General features: G+C 44.8%; 1 protein-coding gene across 1 annotated transcript in view; it reads left to right on the top strand.

Annotated features, from left to right (window-relative positions):
• The window catches only part of STAT1 (signal transducer and activator of transcription 1), a 1,171,385-nt gene that overhangs the window by 327,703 nt on the left and 823,087 nt on the right, over positions 1-20,595 (top strand). The gene's annotated exons all lie outside the window — the stretch shown is intronic.

Raw genomic sequence — 20,595 nt, 5'->3', positions numbered from 1 at the left:
TTTTGCAAGCCCGGGTCCCCATTGACTTCAATTAGGCTCAGTGTTCGGTCGAATATCCCGAACATCTGGACCATGTTTGGCCGAACCGACCCGAGCCCGAATAACAACCAACGATTTATACAGGAAAATCATGACGATCAACAAGGTTGCCCAAACTTTCACATCCCACTGATTACAGGTGTGTATGTATATATATATATATATATATATATATATATATATATATACATATACACACACACACACACACACACACACACACACACAGACACACACACACACACACACACACAGACACACACATACATATACACACACATACTGTAAGGATCCGACGCTCAGCTGGCTGCACAGGCAGACAGCTGTTTGACCATTCCTTATGTCTGAGGGATGCAGGTTTCTGGATAAGAGACCTGGCTTTGCTTTGCAAGTTTCAGACCTGCTCTTTGCATACATTTGTTATGCAAATCACCTAGCTGCTTTCTTTGAAGGCTGGCAGTATAAAGGCTGGGTCTTCCCACAATCCTTTGCTGGTCATCTTTCATGGTTTGTTGAAACACTCCAGGAGTGTCAGCCTTGCTATTCATTGCTAAAGTTATCTTAGAGTATTCCTGGGGGCTGTACTAGACACCCCTCTAGTTCAGTCAGGCTGTATCATTTGTATTGCCTGTTCTGTCTGTCTGGGGATGCTAACCAGAGCAGCGGTTGCTACTGGTAGCTCCTTCTGTTCATCTGCTTGGATCGCACTAGCCTCTAGCGGTAGCGGCTGTGGATCTTTTTGATCTGTATTCTTAGAGGGTAAGCTGGAGCAGCGGTTGCTACTGGCTACCTTACCTATCTGTCTTGCTGTACTTGGATCGCACTCGCTCTGGCGGAAAGAGCAGTGGATGTTGCTAATTCTGTTTCTGCACTTGGATCGCACTCGCTCTGGCGGAAAGAGCGGTGGTTCCTGCTGACTTTGTTTCTGTACTGGGATCGCACTCGCTCTGGCGGAAAGAGCAGTGGATCCTGCTAGCTCTGTTCTTTTAATTGGATCGCACTCGCTCTGGCGGAAAGAGCAGTGGATCCTGCTAACTCTGTTTGCCTACCCAGATCGCACTCGCTCTGGCGGAAGAGCAGTAGATCTTATCTGACCTAGACCTGTGTCCTGTAGGTCTGTCTGTTTTGTCTGATACGAGCGCTTGCGGTAGGCTCGGTGAGGTAACCGTTAAGCAAGCGTTCGCGTTCTCTGTTTCGTGTTTGTGTGTCCTCGGTCAGTTAGGGTGGCGTGCTTGTCTCTGTTGCGCTTAACGTGCGGAGACCGCGCTGTAAACGCGTTCGCTGTTGAGAATGAGTGCAGTGTTCGCGTTTAGTTAGCGTTTGTTATTTTCTTTATCATTCTCATTGTATTATTTGTTGTGCCTTTGCTCTGCTCCTGGGTTACCTCTGCTCTGTCTTGTGTCACTTGTGGCAATCGCTACACTTGCGATTGTGTTCCTACTTTGCTTCTGCGGTTGTGTATTCACTGTTGCTGGTTGGCGACTAGATTGGTGCATACACATTCGTCCGGTCTCTGTGCTCTCTCTTTAAAGGACTTACGAGGTGACATGTGACATGATGAGATAGACATGGGTATGTACAGTGCCTAGCACACAAATAACTATGCTGTGTTCCTTTTTTTCTTTCTCTGCCTGAAAAAGTTAAACATCAAGTATGCAAGTGACTATTTCTGTATGGGTCGGGACCGGGTCGGACTGGGTCAGAATGTAGCATTACCCTCACTGATAAGTAATTACAGCCATAAAGCTTTTTTCTGTTAGTAAATGGCTTTTATGAGCAGAAAAAAGATAAAAAAAGGGTAAATAATTCATAGATTTAAGCTCTGGCATACTGCAATGAATGTGTCATTGAGCAGAGACAATGAAACAGTAAAAACTTAAAAACTAGATTTAAATATAAAATAAAACTGTGGGATATCTAAAAAAGTCATTTTTAGGAGAAGTAGGATAGATATAATTGTTTTTCTCAGAAGTTTATTTTCACCTCGTAAGTCCTTTAAGGGCTATCTTGCCCTACCCGGTTGCAAATCGGACACTTCTCTTCTGGCTTCTGTGGCAGCGCGGAGACCTTGCTCCTCTGCGCTCCACAGCTCCACCCGCCGGTGAGAATTTCCCTCTACTGGTGCTTGCACCAAAGCTGGGTTCCCCCCTTCATACGCTTGTGGAGGATTTCCGCCGTGTCAGCGCACGCCTTGTGCGCTGATCACGGAGATTATTCCGCAATCGTTACACATACATATACACACACATACATAAACTTTTTTTGGGGGGGGGGGGGGGGTAAAACCATTTGAAGTAGGACCAAGCAACATATTCGGTGAGGGCGGATGGATCAGGACCGCTGTTCCTGTGGAGAGGGCAAGCATGAGGCCTGAAATAGCTGGCATGGGCCAGGGAAACCATGGTTAAAAGTCAAATTAAATTAGGGTCAGTGCTGTAACCCTCTGGTATCCACAATTTGTTTGCTTGTCTGTCATGATCCCTCCAGCTGTACTGAATGTCCTTTCTGACAGGACACTTGAAGTGGGGTAAGCCAACAGCTCCATGGCAAATTGTGACAGCTCTGGCCACAGGTCAAGCCTACACAACCAGAAGTTCAGAAGGTCCTTGCTACTCAGACTGTCCACTCTGAGTGATCTTTAATCCAAGGTAGTCAGATACCTGTTGGTCAAGGTCAAGGCATTCCATAAGGGTGGATCCAGAAGCACCTTGTTAGACGTGATCACTATACAGCATCTTTCTAAGCTTGGTGTCGAAGTGCTGCATTTTGGCCACCCTCGAATAATCTGGAAGCATCATGTCCACCATTTTCTGCTTGTACTGAGTTGTTACCCAGTACATGTCCCTCTCCTTCATGGATTTAATACTTCCTTCCTCAGACATAACAGCATGAACTGCCCCATCCTCATAAGGTTTGAAGCATAGAAGTGCAGCTCATTTTACGCATTCAGGACAACATTCTCCACCCCGGTTTGGTTCAGCCATGGACAAGACCAGGGTCCCCCTAAGGGTGAGCAGCCCCCCCCCCCCCGGAAGCCTGCTCCTCCTGCTGTGCCGCATCACCACAGCCATCATACTCCTCCTCTGACTCAGACTCCTCCCTAGTCCCATTTACAGCTGATGACATTGGCCCCACTTCAGGTGCCAACAGCGTAAACTCATCGTTGTCCTCTTCTCGCTCAAGCTCATGCATGGCCTGGTCAAGGACACAGCATGCTGCAAAAAAAGATGTACAGCATCATATCACTGATATGCACACTTTACTGCAACTGACCAGTTAATGGTTTCCTCAAAAGGACTCAGCAGTCTGCAGTCATTGTGGATGAGCACCCCTTGCCTTTGGTAAAACTACTCCCACTCTCAGTAGACTGTCCTACTAACAGGTGTACACAGGTACTCATTAACAGAACAACACGAACAGGGTGGAATTCTATCTGGTAGTGCTGTCGTAAATAAGGTGTTTCACAGGCATTTTGAATAGCTGCTGAATCTCGGCAAGATGAGCCATGGCCGTTTATGATCTTCGGAAATGTCTAGCCACTTTCCTGGCCTGCTTCAGGATGTCCTGGCAGGGGTATTTTTCCATGTATCTTTGCACAATCAGGTTTAACACGTGCCATGCACAGGCACGTGTGCCAGTCTACCCTCAATGCAGTGCTTTCCTGCTCTGCCCGCCACCACCTAGTATGTTGCTTGGTTCTACTTGATTGGCTTTACTTTAAAAGTATTACTACTTCTACCCCGATACATGGCAGCTACTCCAGGTCTCATGTCAGCCCTGGCTACAGGCACAGCTTTTGCTTGCAGCGGGCGGGGACTACTCAGTGACTGAGTAGACCATGGGGCGACTTCAACTTTCAACTTTCCAGACATTGACTGGAGTATTGAGGCTACCCATTCTGATAAAAGCAGCAGATTTCTGGCAGCACTACAGGACAATTACTTGACTCAAATGGTAACTGAACCAACTAGGAAGAATGCATTACTGGATCTGATCATTTCTAATAGACCAGATAATGTATCAAATGTGCAGGTTCAAGAACATTTGGGAAATAGTGATCACAACATGATAACGTTTGATCTGGTGACTGATAGGCCACGGGGCAGCGGGACCACTAAAACTATGAATTTTAGAAAACCAAAGTTCACTCAAATTAGGCAGGCACTAAGTTTGGTGAACTGGGATAATGTACTACAAGGGGAAGACACTGAAGGGAAATGGCAAGCTTTTAAACTTATACTCAATCAATACTGTAGTATGTATATCCCATATGGAAACAAAATGTCTAGGAATAAAAAAAGGCCTCTATGGATGAATAGAAAGGTTAAAGATAAAATGAAGAGGAAAAATAATGCCTATAAGGTCTTAAAACAGGAGGGGACCGAGGCTGCACTAAGCAATTATAAGGAGTGCAATAAAAATTGTAAAAAAGAAATTAGGCAGGCAAAGATTGAAGCTGAAAAACAAATCGCTAAGGATATCAAATCTAACCCAAAAAAGTTTTACAAGTACATTAACTCTAAAAAAAGAAAGGTTGACTGTATAGGACTCCTAAAGGATGAGGATGGGAACTCAATGGTGGATGACCAAGGTAAGGCAGAGTTATTAAATGCTTTCTTTGCTTCTGTCTTCACAAAAGAAACAGCACTGTTGCAAACTACAGAGGCGGAAGAGTCTCAATCTTCTAACTGTAATATTAAATACTTAACGCAGGAAGAAGTGAAGGCAAGACTAAATAAATTAAAAATAGACAAGGCACCTGGCCCGGATGGCATGCATCCTCGGGTCCTAAGGGAATTAAGTTCAGTTATAGGTAAACCCCTTTATCTTATCTTTTGTGACTCTCTTGCAACTGGCAGAGTCCCAGTGGATTGGCGTACAGCCCACGTTTTCCCATTATTTAAGAAGGGCAAAAAATCTGATCCAGGAAATTATAGACCTGTAAGTTTAACATCAGTTGTATGCAAACTATTTGAGGGGTTACTAAGAGATACTATACATGACTTCATAGTAGAAAATAATCTTATTTCTCAGCATCAACATGGGTTTACTAAAGACAGGTCCTGTTTGACTAACATGCTCAGCTTTTATGAGGTAGTGAATGCTAATATGGATATTGGGAATGCTGTAGATGTGATATACTTGGACTTTGCAAAGGCCTCCGACACTGTTCCCCACAAAAGTCTGGTGCAAAAGTTGAGGATGCAAGGACTGGGGAAGAGTCTGTGTTCATGGATAGGGAACTTGCTAATGGACAGAAAACAAAGAGTTGTGGTCAATGGATCGTACTCAAAATGGGAGACTGTTAGCAGTGGGGTCCCACAGGGGTCTGTTCTGGGTCCAGTGCTCTTCAATTTATTTATTAATGACCTAGTAGATGCAGTAGTGAGCAATGTTGCTATTTTTGCAGATGATACAAAATTGTGCAGAATCATCAACTCTCAGGAAGATAGTGTCATATTGCAACAGGATCTGGATAGGATGGCTATATGGGCACATACATGGCAGATGAAATTCAATGTTGACAAATGTAAGGTCATGCATTTTGGACGTACTAATGGTCTAGCACCATACAAAATAAATGGGATGCAGTTGGGGACATCAAACTTGGAGAAGGACTTAGGAGTACTCATTGACAACAAGTTAAATAATCGTACTTAATGCCAAGCAGCTGCAGCTAAAGCTAACAAAATTTTGGGATGCATTAAAAGGGAAATAAAAACTCGAGATGCTAGCATAATATTGCCCCTGTTTAACTCTCTAGTAAGGCCACATCTGGAATATGGAATTCAGTTCTGGGCACCACATTACAAAAAAGATATTGCAGTTTTAGAGCAGGTGCAGAGATGAGCAACAAAATTGATGCGTGGGATGGAAGGTCTCACTTATTGAGAAAGGTTAGATAAACTGGGTTTATTTAGTCTAGAGAAAAGACGCCTTAGAGGGGATCTAATTAACATGTATAAATACATCAGAGGGCAATATAATACCTTGGCGTGTCAAAAACCTGTGCGGTTTTTGCCTTTTTCATGATTGCTAACTCAGTAAAGGACCAGCCCTTAAAGCGTTGTTATCATATAAATCCGGCATAGTGGGGTCTGTACCCTCTATAACAGTAATTATAGATTGACGGTATACCTTGAAATGAATCAGAGCACTCAGTATATAATTTTATATAAAAAATTGTATTTGCTTATCATACAGCATATATACAAAATATGAACAGTTCCAAGTAGTGTTTCCTTATAACAGTATTCCATCTTATCAAGGCTTTATAGCAAAACGATCATCAATCTTCTAAGTACATTCAAAAAAGAATATAACAGTTGTGTTATGTAGAATAAGATCAAAAGTAGTCTCATCTGTATCAATAGCTGTATATCTAGTAGCTGTGTAAAACTTGTAGTAATCTTCTTAAAGAAATAGCATAAAAAATAGCTTCTAAAAAACTTCTTGTTAACATCTTAACAAAACTTAATGCTGAAAAATTAATAAAGTAAATCACCAGAATATTAAGCATATTACCCCTTCTCTGACATCTCTTCAGCATCTAGAACCACTTGTGGGAAGGTAGCTTCTGCCTCGTGTCTTCTCAGGAGATTGCTGGGCTTCTGCAACCTATGAGCTTTCAGGCCCTACTTTTATAGGGGTTGGAGGCAATATGGCTGCCTAATCTGGACTTTCCCTGAATCCCAGGCTCTGATTGGCTAAAGCTTTCGTGCGTCAATGCTTTATCATGTTTTGATTACCTAAGTCACAATATTATTGTTTATAAATTCTTAATTACCTTATCTTGTGGGAATTAACGTCATTTGGAGTGCTTGACATTTTGTTTAGGTCATTTCTGACGCACGTAATTAAAAATGGACGTCAACAGCCATCTTGTCTGTTGGCTGACCCAGACATGGAGACTAAACAATGTCATTCATGACGCATTTCTGATAAAGTGTTCGCTGCTAATTATGTTGGAATGTCATGGTACTTCCCCAGACATGAGATTGGTCAGGTTGACACTGTAACCAGACCTGTGAGAGCCTTCAGCAATTTAAGGCTTATTGAAACATACAGGGCTTCTAATATACTTATTTAAATATAAAGCTTATTATATAATTCTTCTTAAAACAATGAATCATATAAGAAATAATTGCATATTAAATCTTAATAATATAAAATTATTTTCCATATATTTGTCTTTCTGATGAAAAAATAAATATCTAATTTTATCCGGCAGAGGTCAGCCTTTCATAACAAATAACAAACAGTATTAATAATGTTGATTTCATAAGACCGCCAGGTGGCATCATGGAATGATCTTTAACTAATTGGGAAAACAACTTCTTTGTTTAATATTTATATAACTTGTTCCCAAAACATCATGTGTTATCAGCTTTCTGAGACTGGAGCACGTCAACAATTCTTCCAGAACCATAACAATCTCACGAGAATGTCTTACTGTCTCATCTTTCACGGGTAGAATACAGCTTACATGTTTCAAAGTAATAGATTCTATTATTTAGGGTTTTACAATAACTATTTCTTTCTTTAGAAGGACTGTATTGATCATTAATATTTAGATTAATAATATCTGTGTGTAATAAGTATGTGCATTTATAATTACTGCAGTAATGTGAGTTTAATTTGCTTTTCTGTCTTCGCACAGAAGCCTCTTTAAATATTAAGGCCACGCACTAGCATAAACAAGAATGCTCTGACTTTTTGTAACTAGAATAATCTTATAGGCCTCACAGCCTGGAATATGTTATGTCACAGAGCAATATAAAGTACTCTAACTTTTCACTTTACAATGAAATTTTGTATAGAACATTAAAGCTTAAACCATACACTTATGACCGCTTTTTCCTGCATAAATAAAACCGCTAGAATTCTGACAGGCAGATGAGCTTTTTGTCCCTAGGCCTTCTCAAAGGACTAGAGGACATGATCTGCGCATGGAGGAAAAACGTTTTAGCCATTTATTTAGGAAAGGGTTCTTTACAGTTAGAGTGATTAAGATGTGGAATGCATTGCCACAGGAAGTCGTTATGGCAAACTCTATACCTGCATTTAAAGGGGGCTTAGATGCTTTCCTTGCGTTGAAAGACATCCATGGCTACAATTACTAGGTTATGCCTAATGATGTTGATCCAGGGATTTTATCTGATTGCCATCTGGAGTCGGGAAGGAGTTTTTCCCTTTTGGGGCTAATTGGACCATGCCTTGTAAGGGTTTTTTTTGCCTTCCTCTGGATCAACAGGGATATGTGAGGGAGCAGGCTGGTGTTGTACTTTATACTGGTTGAACTCGATGGACGTATGTCTTTTTTCAACCAAAATAACTATGTAACTATGTAACCAGAGCAGCAGCACACAGAGCTCCCTCCCACACCTGGAACAAGGCAGAGGTAAGTTGTTCTCTGGCCGCTGCCAGCCACAATGCTAAATTCTGGAGGGGGGAGTGAGGAAGGGGGAGCCCCAGGTGAGGGTGGGGGTGGGAGCCCCCCTTCTCCGCTGCTGTGCCCGTTGCTCCCCCTTCCAGGCTGCCTAAACTGGGGACACCTATAGACCTGGCTACCTAAGCTGGATACACTTATAGACTTGGCTACCTATTCTGGGAACACCTATAGACCTGGCAACCTATAATGGGGACACCTATAGACCTGGCTGCCTAAGCTGGATACACCTATAGACCTGGCTACCTTTTCTGGGGACACCTATAGACTTGGCTACCTATTCTGGGAACACCTATAGACCTGGCTACCTATAATGGGGACACCTATAGACCTGGCTACCTATTCTGGGGACACCTATAGACTTGGCCACCTATTCTGGGGACACCTATAGACTTGGCTACCTATTCTGGGGACACCTATAGACCTGGCTACCTATTCTGGGGACACCTATAGACCTGGCTACCTATTCTGGGGACATCTATAGACCTGGCTACCTAAACTGGGGACACCTATAGACCTGGCTACCTATTCTGGGGACACCTATAGACCTGGCTACCTATTCTGGGAACACCTATAGACCTGGCAACCTATAATGGGGACACCTATAGACCTGGCTGCCTAAGCTGGATACACCTATAGACCTGGCTACCTTTTCTGGGGACACCTATAGACTTGGCTACCTATTCTGGGAACACCTATAGACCTGGCTACCTATTCTGGGGACACCTATAGACCTGGCTACCTATTCTGGGGACACCTATAGACATGGCTACCTATTCTGGGGACACCTATAGACCTGACCACCTATTCTGGGGACACCTATAGACTTGACCACCTATTCTGGGGACACCTATAGACCTGGCTACCTATTCTGGGGACATCTATAGACCTGGCTACCTAAACTGGGGACACCTATAGACCTGGCTACCTATTCTGGGGACATCTATAGACTTGGCTACCTATTCTGGGGACACCTATAGACCTGGCTACCTATTCTGGGGACACCTATAGACCTGGCTACCTATTCTGGAGACATCTATAGACCTGGCTATCTAAACTGAGGACACCTATAGACCTGGCTACTTATACTGGGACACCTATAGACCTGGCTACCTATACTGGAGATATCAATAGACCTGGCTACCTTTTCTGGGGGCGCACACCTAAAGACCTAGCTACTTATACTGGGGAAACCTATAGACCTGACTACTTATACTGGGGATACCTATAGACCTGGCTACCTATTCTGGGTAATGTACAGTGATTTGCAAAAGTATTCGGCCCCCTTGAAGTTTTCCCTATCTTGTTATATTACTGCCACAAACATGAATCAATTTTATTGGAATTCCATGTGAAGGACCAATACAAAGTGGTGTACACGTGAGAAGTGGAACGAAAATCATACATGATTCCAAACATTTTTTACAAATAAATAAATGCAAAGTGAGGTGTGCGTAATTATTCAGCCCAGTTTGCTCTGAGTGCAGTCGGTTGCCCATAGACATTGCCTGAGGAGTGCTAATGAATAAATAGAGTGCCCCTGTGTGTAATCTAATGTCAGTACAAATTCAGCTGCTCTGTGACGGCTTCAGAGGTTTTCTAAGAGAATATTGGGAGCAACAACACCACGAAGTCCAAAGAACACACCAGACATGTCAGGGATAAAGTTATTGAGAAATGTAAAGCAGGCTTAGGCTACAAAAAGATTTCCAAAGCTTTGAACGTCCCATGGTGCACTGTTCAAGCGATTATTCAGAAATGGAAGGAGTATGGCACAACTGTAAACCTACCAGGACAAGGCCGTCCACCTAAACTCACAGGCAGAACAAGGAGAGCGCTGATCAGAAATGCAGTCAAGAGGCCCATGGTGACTCTGGAAGAGCTGCAGAGATCTACAGCTCAGGTGGGGGAATCTGTCCATAGGACAACTATTAATCGTGCACTGCACAAAGTTGGCCTTTATGGAAGAGTGGCAAGAAGAAAGCCATTGTTAACAGAAAAGCATAAGAAGTTCAGTTTGCAGTTTGCCACAAGCCATGTGGGGGACACAGCAAACACGTGGAAGAAGGTGCTCTGGTCAGATGATACCAGAATGGAACTTTTTGGCCAAAATGCAAAACGCTATGTGTGGCGGAAAACGAACACTGCACATCTCTCTGAACACACGATCCCCACTGTCAAATGTGGTGGCAGCATCATGCTCTGTGGGTGCTTCTCTTCAGCAGGGACAGGGAAGCTGGTCAGAGTTGATGGGAAGATGGATGGAGCCAAATACAGGGCAATCTTAGAAGAAAACCTCTTGGAGTCTGCAAAAGACTTGAGACTGGGGCGGAGGTTTACCTTCCAGCAGGACAACGACCCTAAACATAAAGCTCGGGCAACAATGGAATGGTTTAAAACAAAACATATCTATATGTTAGAATAGCCCAGTCAAAGTCCAGATCTAAATCCAATCGAGAATCTGTGGCAAGATCTGAAAACTGCTGTCCATCTAATCTGACTGAGCTGGAGCTGTTCTGCAAAGAAGAATGGGCAAGGATTTCAGTCTCTAGATGTGCATACCCTAAAAGACTGGCAGCTGTAATTGCAGCAAAAGGTGGTTCTACAAAGTAGAAGTAGGTGACTCAGGGGGCTGAATAATTACGCACACCCCACTTTGCAGTTTGTTTGTTTTTTAAATGTTTGGAATCATGTATGGTTTTCGTTCCACTTCTCACATGTACACCACTTTGTATTGGTCTTTCACTTGAAATTCTAATAAAATTGATTCATGTTTGTGGCAGTAATATGATAAAATGTGGAAAACTTCAAGGGGGCCAAATACTTTTGCAAACCACTGTATACTGCAGACATCTATTCCTGGCTATCTAAGCTGGCTGCACCTCTCCCTGGCTACCTATACTGCTGCCATCTATCTGTTAGAATGGCCCAGTCAAAGTCCAGATCTAAATCCAATCGAGAATCTGTGGCAAGATCTAAAAACTGCTGTTTACAAATGCTGTCCATCTAATCTGACTGAGCTGGAGCTGTTTTGCAAAGAAGAATGGGCACGGATTTCAGTCTCTAGATGTGCAAAGCTGGTAGAGACATACTATCAAAGACTGACAGTTGTAATTGCTGTAAAAGGTGGTTCTACAAAGTATTGACTCAGGGGGCTGAATAATTACGCACACCCCACTTTGCAGTTATTATTTTATTTTTTTAATGTTTGGAATCATGTATGATTTTCGTTCCACTTCTCACGTGTACACCACTTTGTAATGGTCTTTCACATGTTTGTGGCAGTAATATGACAAAATGTAGAAAACTTCAAGGGGGCCGAATATTTTTGCAAACCACTGTATATTTGGGAAAGCCTTTTTTTGCAATCAAAAAGGAAAAAAAAAAAGATTTCTCTTATGGGCAATCCACCACACCCACTTAGTTACATAGTTATTTGGGTTGAAAAAAGACATACGTCCATCAAGTTTAACCAGAAAACAAAGTACAACACCAGCCTGCTCCCTCACATATACCTGTTGATCCAGAGGAAGGCGAGAAACCCTTACAAGGCATTGTCCAATTAGTCCAAAAGGGCAAAAATTCCTTCCCGACTCCAGATGGCAATCAGATAAAATCCCTGGATTAACATCATTGGGCATTACCTAGTAATTGTTGCCATGGATGACTTTCAACGCAAGGAAAGCATCTAAGCCCCCTTTAAATGCAGGTATAGAATTTGCCATAACTACTTCCTGTAGCAATGCATTCTGGGTTTATATGAAAAGGGCGCCTGTAAAAAAGGGCGCCTGGTGGAGCCCATAAATACCAACTTCGGCTACAAAAAAGACGCCTGGTGTAACCCATATAAACTTCGGCTACAAAAGAGGCGCCTGGTGTAGCCCATATAAACTTTGGCTACAAAAAAGCGCCTGGTGTAGCCCATATAAACTTCGGCTACATGCCAGGGCAGTATAGGAACCCCACAAGTGACCCCATTTTAGAAAGAAGATACCCCAAGGTATTCCATTAGGTATATGGTGAGTTCATAGAAGATTTTATTTTTTGTCACAAGTTAGTGGAAAATGACACTTTGTGAAAAAAAAAGAATAAAAATCAATTTCTGCTAACTTTTGACAAAAAATAAAATCTTCTATGAACTCATCATACACCTAACGGAATACCTTGGGGTGTCTTCTTTCTAAAAGGGGGTCACTTGGTGGGGTTCCTATACTTCCCTGGCATTTTAGGGGCCCAAAACTGTGAGCAATAGTCTGGAATCCAAATGCCTCAAAATGCCTGTTCAGGCGTATAAGCATCTGCAAATTTTGATGACAGGTGGTCTATGAGGGGCCGAATTTTGTGGAACCGGTCATAAGCAGGGTGGCCTCTTAGATGACAGGTTGTATTGGCACTGAAGTGCAGGAAGCGCAGGATGTTCTCAAATCGTGACCTGGACATGGCAGCAGAGAACATGGGCATGTGATGTATTGGGTGCGTAGACCAATAAGATCGCAATACAGTCTTTTTGACTAGACCCATGTTAAGGAGAAGGCCCCAAAAAATGTTACATTAGGAAACTTGGAGTGGTTTCCCCCGAAAAGGCTGGGCATGGTAGCTTCTTGGATTGGCGGTTGAGTATTGTGTGGCATAACGGTTGGTCTCAGCCACAAATCGTAGAGACTAGCAGTGATCAGAAAAAAAAAATTCTGTCACTGCTGTGGGGCGGGTGAGGGTTTGGCGGGGTGATCAGAAGGGGGGCAGATTAGGGCCTGATCTGATGGATAGGAGTGCTAGGGGGTGACAGGAGGTGATTGATGGGTGTCTCAGGGGGTGATTAGAGGGGAGAACAGATGCAATCAATGCACTGGGGAGGTGGTTGGAAGGGGGTCTGAGAGGGATCTGAGGGTTTGGCCGAGTGATTAGGAGCCCACACGAGGCAAATTAGGGCATTATCTGATGGGTAGGTGTGCTAGGGGGTGACAGGTGGTGACAGGAGGTGATTGATGAGTGTCTCAAGGTGTGATTAGAGGGGGGAATAGACGCAAGCAATGCACTGGGGAGGTGATCGGGGGGGGGGGGGGGGTCTGAGGGTGTAGGCTGGTGAATGAGTGCAAAGGGGCAGAGCGGGTGCAAAGGGGCAGATGAGGGTCTGATCTGATGGGTATGATGGGTAGCAGTGACAGGGGGTTATTGATGGGTGATCAGTGGGTGATTAGAGGGGAGAACAGATGTAAATAATGCGCTGGAGAGGTATTCTGGTGGCGTCTGAGGGTGATCTGAGGGTGTGGGCAGATGTTTGGTTGCCTGCAGGGGGCAGTTTAGGGTCTGATCTGATGGGTAGCAGTGACAGGTGGTGACAGGGGGTGACGGGGTGATTTATAGGTGATCAGGGTGGGATTAGAGGGGAGAATAGATGCAAGAAATGCACTGGCGAGGTGATCAGGGCTGGGGTCTGAGGGCATTCTGAGGGCGTGGGCGGGTGATTGGGTGCCCGCAAGCTGCAGATGAGGGTCTGATCTGATGGGTAGCAGTGACAGGTGGTGACAGGGGGTGACGGGGTGATTGATAGGTGATCAGTAGGTGATTACAGGGGAGAATATATGCAAGCAATGCACTGGCGAGTTGATCAGAGGGGGTCTGGGGGGCTATTTGAGGGTGTAGGCGGGTGATTGGGTGCCCAAGGGGCAGATTACGGTCTGATCTGATGGGTAGCAGTGACAGGTGGTGACAGGGGGTGATTGATGGGTGATTATAGGGGAGAACAGATGTAAACAATGCACTTGGGAGGTGATCTGAGGGTGAGTTTGCAGGCGATCTGAGGGTGTGGGCAGGTGATCAGGTGCCCGCAAGGGGCAGGTTAGGGTCTGATCTGATGGGTGGCAGTGACAGGGGGTGATTGATGGGTGATTGACTGGTGATTACTGGGGAGGATAGATATATACAGTACACAGGGAGGGGGGGTCCTGGGGAGGATCTGAGAGTGTGGGGGGGTGATCAGGAGCCCCCAGGGGGCAGTTTAGGACCTAAACGAAAAAATAGCGTTGACAGATAGTGACAGGGAGTGATTGATGGGTGATTAGGGGGGTGATTGGGTGCAAACAGGGGTCTGGGGGGTGGGCAGGGGCGGATCTGAGGGGTGCTGTGGGCGATCAGGGGGCAGGGGGGGCCAGATCAGTGTGCTTGGGTGCAGACAGGGAGGGCTGCAGCCTGCCCTGGTGGTCCCTCGATCACTGGGACCACCAGGACAGGAGGCAGCCTGGATAATACGCTTTGTATACATTACAAAGTGTATTATACGCTTCTAACGCGGCAGATCGGGGGTTAACAACCCGGCGGCGCTTCCGAACGTCCGGCGGGTTGAAGTCGCGGGTAGGCGGAGTCTATTGCCGATTAGCGCAGAACGAGCCGCCGCCGATGCGCGTTAGGCAGTCGTTCTGCGCACCACTTTGCTGCCGCCCATCGGCTGTGGGTGGTCGGCAAGTGGTTAAATTGCTTTAAAAACGTTTTTTAGGGGTATATGAGGCATGTAGCATCATTATTTTTTAAAGGGGAACACTAATTGATGATGTGAGGACTTAAAATGTCCCCCCACATGGCACCTGGCAATTGACACATGTCACGTGGCACTTGTCATGTGGTCCTTGTCACGTCACTTGCCACGTGTCACGTGGCACTTGTCAAGTGTCACGTGGCACTTGCCAAGTGTCACTTGGCACTTGCCACTTGGCACGTGTCACTTGACACTTGGCACGTGTCACTTGCCACGTATCACTTGGCACTTGCCACGTGACACATGGCAAGTGACACGTGGCAAGTGCCAAGTGACAGTCCGACAGCAGAGGAGAAGACACTAGTGCACACTAACTGTCGCACTGGCACTGCTCACAGCACAGCAGTTCTGTAGAAAGCTAACACAGTAGTACTACTACTCTAACAACTACTAGCACTGACTGCAGTACTACAGTACTAACTACACAATAACACAGTAATCCTATTCCCTAATCCCTAACCTAACCTATACCTAAGGCTAATAGCTGGCCAGCAGGCAGCAGCTGGCCTGATCTGTGCACAGCACACACACAGACACATAGCAGCTGCCTGCAGCACACACTCTGACTCTCACACAAATGACATCAAGCTAATTAATGATTTAAAAGTAGTGTAGTGATAGTGAAGGTGTTAATCACTGAACAGCTTTCGGTTTATCACTGTGTACAGCACTTGGTAGGCCAGCAGCACTGGAGCACACACTCTGACTGTCATACAATGACATCAGTCAAGCTAATTAACGATTTAACAATAGTGTAGTGATAGTGAAGGAGTTAATCACTGAACAGCTTTAGGTTTATTACAGTGTACAGCCCTTGCTAGGCCAGCAGCACTGGAGAATGTCTCTCAGTGAATATTCAGCAAGCTAGGACGATATGTCTCATCATGGCAGCCCTCCATATTATACACGGGGCTGGCCAGTGTTCCTTTCTGTGATTGGGTGCCAGGGTTTAGGCTGGGAGCCCTCTGATTGGCTCAATGAGGTCAGGTGGGGCTGGCCAGGGTTCCCTTCTGTGATTGGTTCCTAGGGCTTCTGCTGGGAGCCCTCTGATTGGCTCCAGGACGTCATCTCCTTAGTTACAGTATTTCAGATCCGGATATCCGCAGCTATATGGATTTGGGCCCAGGTATCCGGAATCCGGTCGGATAGCTGAAAAAAGTTCGGATATCCAGGTTATCCGGGTTCTGTTCTGTTCTGACACCCTCTCAACAGATGCACCTATTGTCTCCACCCCCACCCTTTAGATTGTAAGCCCCTGGCAGGGCCCTCCTCCCTAGTGTTTCCAGCTTGATTATGCAATCTCACTGTCAATCACCCCTCCTGTGGACCAGAACAGTCTCTATTTTGACATATGACACTGTAACTGTTATCAGATCACTTGCATGATCTTGTTTTGTTGTGAGTTTCCTGTATGTCCTACCTTGTATGTTGACCCATTTATCCGTTGTGCAGCACAGCGTAATATGTTGGCGCTTTATAAATACAATATATATATATATATATATATATATATATATATATATATATATATATATATATATATATATATATATATATATATACATATATACACAGCGGGTTGCAAAAGTATTCGGCCCCTTGAAGTTTTTCACATTTTGTCATATTACTGCCACAAACATGCATCAATTTTATAGGAATTCCACGTGGAAGACCAATACAAAGTGGTGTACATGTGAGAAGTGGAACGAAAGTCATACATGATTCCAAACATTTTTTACAAATAAATAACTGCAAAGTGGGGTGTGCGTAGTTATTCGGCCCCCTGAGTCAATACTTTGTAGAACCACCTTTTGCTGCAATTACAGCTGCCAGCCTTTTAGGGTATGTCTCTACCAGCTTTGCACATCTAGAGACTGAAATCCTTGACCATTCTTCTTTGCAAAACAGCTCCAGCTCAGTCAGATTAGATGGACAACATTTGTGAACAGCAGTTTTCAGATCTTGCCACAGATTCTCGATTGGATTTAGATCTGGACTTTGACTGGGCCATTCTAACACATAGATATGTTTTGTTTTAAACCATTCCATTGTTGCCCTGGCTTTATGTTTAGGGTCATTGTCCTGCTAGAAGGTGAACCTCCGCCCCAGTCTCAAGTCTTTTGCAGTCTCCAAGAGGTTTTTTTCTAAGTTTGCCCTGTATGTGGCTCCATCCATCTTCCCATCAACTCTGACCAGCTTCCCTGTCCTTGCTGAAGAGATGCACCCCCCGAGCATGATGCTGCCACCACCATATTTGACAGTGGGTATCGTGTGTTCAGAGTGATGTGCAGTGTTAGTTTTCCTCCACACATAGCGTTTTGCATTTTGGCCAAAAAGTTCCATTTTGGTCTCATCTGACCAGAGCACCTTTACCACATGGTTGCTGTGTCCCCCACATGGCTTGTGGCAAACTGCAAATGGGACTTCTTATGCTTTCTGTTAACAATGCCTTTCTTCTTGCCACTCTTCCATAAAGGCCAACTTTGTACAGTGCATGACTAATAGTTGTCCTATGGACCCAGTCTCCCACCTGAGCTGTAGATCTCTGCAGCTCGTCCAGAGTCACCATGGGCCTCCTGACTGCATTTGTGATCAGCGCTCTCCTTGTTCGGCCTGTGAGTTTAGGTGGATGGCCTTGTCTTGGTAGGTTTACAGTTGTGCCATACTCCTTCCATTTCTAAATGATCGCTTGAACAGTGCTCCGTGGGATGTTCAAGGCTTTGGAAATCTTTTTGCAGCCTAAGCCTGCTTTACATTTCTCCACAACTTGATCCCTGACCTGTCTTGTGTGTTCTTTGGACTTCACGGTGCTGTTGCTCCCAATATTCTCTTAGACAACCTCTGAGGCCCTCACAGAGCAGCTGTATTTGTACTGACATTAGATTAGACACAGGTGCACTCTGTTTAGTCATTAGCACTCATCAGGCAATGTCTATAGGCAACTGACTGCACTCAGATCAAAGGGGACCGAATAATTATGCACACACCACTTTGCAGTTATTTATTTGTAAAAAATGTTTGGAAACGTGTATGATTTTCGTTCCACTTCTCATGTGTACACCACTTTGTGTTGGTCTTTCATGTGGAATTCCAATAAAATTGATTCATGTTTGTGGCAGTAATGTGACAAAATGTGGAAAACTTCAAGGGGGCCAAATACTTTTACAAACCAGTGTGTGTGTGTGTGTGTGTGTGTGTGTGTGTGTGTGTGTGTGTGTGTGTGTGTGTGTGTGTGTGTGTGTGTGTGTGTGTGTGTGTCAAAAAGGGAACACTTAAACAACACAATGTGACTTCAAACCAATCACACTTCTGTGAAACCAAACTGTCCACTTAGGTAGCAACACTGATTGTTAATCAGTTTCACATGCTGTTGTGCAAATGGAATAGACAACAGGTGGAAATTATAAGCAATTAGGAAGACATCCACAATAAAGGAGTGGTACGGTGGGTGGTTACCACAGACCACTTCTTAGTTCCTATGCTTTTTGGGTGATGTTTTGGTCACTTTTGAATGCTGGCGGTTCTTTCACTCTATTGGTAGCACGAGACACAGTCTACAACCCACACAAGTGGCTCAGGTAGTGCAGCTCTTCCAGGATAGCACATCAATGCGAGCCATGGCAAGAAAGTTTACTGTGTCTGTCAGCGTAGTGTCCAGAGCATGGAGGCGTTACCAGGAGACAGGCCATTACATCAGGAGACATGGAGGAGGCCGTAGGAGAGCAACAACCCAGCAGCAGGACCGCAACCTTCAATTTGTGCAAGAAGGAACAGGAGGGCACTCCCCAATCCCTGCAAAATAACCTCCAGCAGTCCACAAATGTGCAAATAAGCTTACAGCCCAACACCTTGCAGGATGTTTGGCATTTGCCATGGAACACCAAGATTGGCAAATTCGCAACTGGCGCCCTGTGCTCTTCATAGATGAAAGCAGGTCCACACTGAGCAGATGTGACAGAGTCTGGGGAAGCTGTGAAGAACGTTCTGCTGCCTGCAACATCCTCCAGCATGACCAGTTTGGCAGTGGGTCGGTAATGGTGTGGGGTGGCATTTCTTCGGGGGGCCGTCTGCCCTCCATGTGCTCACTATAGGTAGCCTCGCTGCCATTAGGTACCGAGATTAGATCCTCAGAACCCTTGTGAGACCATATGCTGGTACAGTTGGCCTTGGGTTCCTCCTAATGCAAGACAATGCTGGACCTCATGTGGCTGGAGTGTCAGCAGTTCCTGCAAGATGAAGGCATTGATGCTATGGACTGACCTACCCGTTCCCCATACCTGAATCCAATTGAGCACATCATATCTTGTTCCACCCGCCAACACCACGTTGCACCACAGACGGTCCTGGAGTTAGCAGATGCTGTAGTCCAGGTCTGAGAGAGATCCCTCAGGAGACTATCCGCCACCTCGTCAGGAGTATGTATTTAATAAGAATAGTTCATTCATCCAGATCTAGGATGTCTTATTTTTGTGTTCTCTTTTTTTTTAGCAGTGTACATACCTCCCAACATTTTAATTAATGAAAACGGGACACTTAGGCCACACCCCTAACTTCACCCCCAACACCCCCTAGCCACGCCCACCTGTTTTTGTTTTTTGTTTTTTAAAAGAAATATTTTTATTTTATAATATTATTAATAATAATATTACTCCCAAAAGGGGGGGAGCGTGAGGATGCCCGTAGGTGGAAAGGAGGGGAGAAAAAAAACTGATCGAGGCACCAGCCCCGGCGATGCCGTATGCTATGCGGGATGGGTGGCCGCTATTTCTCCCTCCCTCCTAATGTGCCCCCAGTGTCCCCCCCCCCCCCGCCTGCAGGCAGAGTTAAATGCGCAGCGGAGCGGGCTGTAAATCTTACCATTGCCTCTCCATGCGTATTGGGATCTGGCTCTTCTCGGCTTCCGGCTTCCTGTGACGTCACAGGAAGCAGGAAGCGAGAAGACCAGATAAGATCCCGGTATGCACGGAGAGGCAATGGTAAGATTTACAGCCAGCTCCGCTGCACATTTAACTCTGCGTGCAGGCCAGGGCCGGCGCTACCATAGAGGCAGAGGAGGCAGCTGCCCCAGGGCCCCAGAGCTTGTAGGGGCCCCCAGTGGCTACAAGAGGAACATTTTTTTTTTTTCAAATCGGCCTTATAGTTTTTGAGAAAATCGATTTTAAAGTTTCAAAGGAAAAAAAATACACATTTAAAAACCTGCCGACTTTAATGGTTGATAGCAAATCCACCTTAAATGCTAGAAACCCTAAATTTGCAGGATATGTTAAGGGGATCATTAGGAATAAGAGGAAAAAAAACAATTTTTCAAAACGACCTTATAGTTTTTGAGAAAATCGATTTTAAAGTTTCGAAGGAAAAAAGTATACTTTTAAATGCGGTAAATATCATTTTTAGTAGCAAACCTAACAGTAGTGTAATTTTACATGCATCAAACGAAAGCGCAATACATTTCCTGACGGGGTTTCCAGGGGGTCCATACGCAGCCGCAGCGCTTTGGCCAGGGATCACTATACAGCCGCAATATGGCTGTATGAAGATCCCTGGCATTTTTTTCCTATTTTCCCAATTTTTTTTT

The sequence above is a fragment of the Hyperolius riggenbachi genome, chromosome 7 (genome assembly GCF_040937935.1).
Source record: "Hyperolius riggenbachi isolate aHypRig1 chromosome 7, aHypRig1.pri, whole genome shotgun sequence".
NCBI lineage: Eukaryota > Metazoa > Chordata > Amphibia > Anura > Hyperoliidae > Hyperolius > Hyperolius riggenbachi.
The sequence above is the reverse complement of the archived record's forward strand: the minus strand, read 5'-3'. Positions and strand labels throughout refer to the sequence as shown.